Genomic DNA, 2,961 nt, shown 5'->3' with positions numbered 1-2,961 from the left:
TTGTATAAATATGTTGAGCCATTTAGCAAATATGAGACAAAAAAGTGAAGATCGCTATATAGATTAATGCTCCCAGAATATAGAAGAAGAGAAAGTGAATGATAAATAGCTTAGATAGAAAATTTGGAGAAGGAATCGATAAAGAGGCACCATTGCAAATTGTCAAAGGTAAAGGTGAAGACATGTGGATAGTGAAAATAAAGAAGGAAATAAAGTAGAGAAATTAGAAGAAAAAGGAAAAGAGATAGTTTTTACTGAGCCTCACACATGCAAGAATATAAAGAAGGTCACCAAGACCATCTCAACTACGCAAAGAGTAACTAGAAAAAGGAGACAAGGGAAGCTACTATGGTAGTGACCGAGCCCAAGAAAGAGATAGTTATAGCTACTAAGGCTACTCAAAGGATAATGCTAAAAAAGAGGAAGAATACCTTAGTAGAGGAAGATGAGCCAAGCTTACCTACAAAGAAACCAAGAAGAAAGGTTCATATGTCTAAGGACGATGATGAATATGATGAAGAGAGGACTGAGTCAAAGGAAATGGGTTGATTCAAAATTGCAATGCACAACCCACCCCAAAATATTGATGAACTTTGTGAAAACATTAGGGGAATAAAGGTATGAAAAGTTTCAAATTTATTAAGAAATAATAGTTTTGATATTGTAGATTAAAAATATTGAAGAGGAAGTTCTTGAAATGATGGAAGTATTTAAATACACACCATTGGTGTTACGTAACCTCATACCTAATGAGTTGAATAGTAGTATTTATGAAATATAGGAATATACTTTGAATACTAAGTGCCTCAAGACCTTTGTGTTGGAAATTTGGCTAAGTAAGATAAGTTAGAATAGAGTTATAGTTATCAGTTATGGTAACATTTATCTTGTATAAAAAAGACATTGTGCACAAATGAAGATTGTATAGTTAGACATGAAAAATTGTCTAAGTATGAGATAGTATATCAAGAAGGATGGAGATAGTTTTAGTATACATTTTTGGAAAAGGCATTATTGGCATGTGTGCAGTTGCCTATAGATAGTATAGAGTGTTAGGATGGTGTGTGTTAGATCGTGAGTTAGTACAGACAATACAAAAGGAGTTATTGTAGTTTTACTAGTTATGGTGATATATAGATAGGAAGAAAACATATTAGAGAATGGTATTATGAGTAAAGGGATTATTTTTTTTACAAAATATTTTTTTGACTAATTAGGGATAAAATCCTAGATGTTAACCCTAAGAGGGAAAGAGTTAATTTTGTATTTCGCTAAGCATGTGAAAGCTTGAAGGCCAATTGGACACTTTTTGTAAAATATAAAAGTATAAAAGAAAGAATGTAATATGTCAAGCTGTGTGCATGTTGTAGGTGATATGAGGACTTATGTGAAAGTTGTATGTATGTTATGAGAACTATATGTGATGTGAATTCTGATGTATGATCAAAGATATGCGAAGAGTAGTAAATGAAAGATCAAATATTGAAGATATCAACATTTTAAAGAGATTTTTTTCTATCTATCTCTTTTGCATCAAGGAACTGCATTTTTAGGCAATGGGATCATCTAGCATCTATTTTTTAATTGTACATAACAACTCCAAACAAAGTTGAGGTTCTTAACAGGGCTTAGTCCTCTAACAAGTACCAAGACACTATATATCCATGCAATAAACTCTTAATAGGGTCAATATCCTTAACCAGATACTTTCTATTAGTGGATAATTTTGTGTGTACCATATCCTATAGGATTTTCCCTTGGCCGGTATTTCCCTAGTTAACAAAATATGGTATTATGAGTTATCTCTGTGTATGGCTACTTTTACTATTCACTGTTGTTAGTGTTCTTTCATATTCAAGTTATAAGGGAATTAAAAATATCCATTTTTGGGAAAAAATTGTAGAATATTGATTCACCCCCCTCCCACCCACCCCTCCTCTTAGTATTCCCTATTTTTAACACTTTGTAGTGCAGAGAAAACAAGGCAGGATAGCTAAGTTCAAGCAGTGAACTCAAAACTGATAATAAATAGGAGAAGAAAGATGAACTAGTACAACAAGAGATAAAACCAAAGGAAACTAGATAGGATCCTAGGAAGGCTGAGGATACCAAAGAAGAACCACAAAGGTCGATTCTAGAAGTGTTAGAAATAGGGAATAATGAGAGGGGGGTTGAATCATTATTCTACAAACTTTATCCTGAATGTAGATATTATTAATTGACTTATAACTTACATATGAAAATAAACTAATTATATTGAACAATAAACATAACCATGAAATAAGAGAACTCCTAACTCCTAATATTGTTAACTAGGGAAACTGTGGGCAAGGGAAAACCCTGATGGCGACAATACCCACAAAATGGCCACTAATCAAAAGTATTTGGTTAAAGATATTGACCCCATTAGGAGTCTATTATATGCATAGTGTCTTGGTCCTTGTTAGATGACTTAGGTGTGAGGCCTCTCCCTAACCCATCGTAGCTCTATTGATAAATGTATTTTGACACATTATGATTTGGTTTTTTGAGATATTATTTGATGGACTAGACATTTATCTGTATAATTTACACCTTGTGATGGTTACTTTAGTATGCTTAATTATGTTATTCTTAAAATTTTATATATATGCATACATTAGGAAAGTTTATTTTATTCAGTAATTCAAATTGATGAATATGTCAATATTTCAATGATACAATTAGTTATATTTGTTTAATCTCCATAAATGGAATTTTTTATTTAAATGAGAGTTATAATATTTTGGTCAAATTGATTATGCAAAATTGGTATATATGTAAATTTCATTTTATCAAACTACTGATATTCGAGTTGAGTGTGCAGGAAAGTTACCATGGAATTAATCAAAGAAATAGTAACCAACCCTATGTGCAGACTGTAAAACCAAGGTTGAATCTAATCAAGAGATTTGAACCTGATTTTCAAGTGATTAATATGTA

Source organism: Cupressus sempervirens, chromosome 3 (genome assembly GCF_028749045.1).
Source record: "Cupressus sempervirens isolate cs-2001-9-10 chromosome 3, ASM2874904v1, whole genome shotgun sequence".
NCBI lineage: Eukaryota > Viridiplantae > Streptophyta > Pinopsida > Cupressales > Cupressaceae > Cupressus > Cupressus sempervirens.
Note: the sequence above shows the minus strand (reverse complement) of the source record.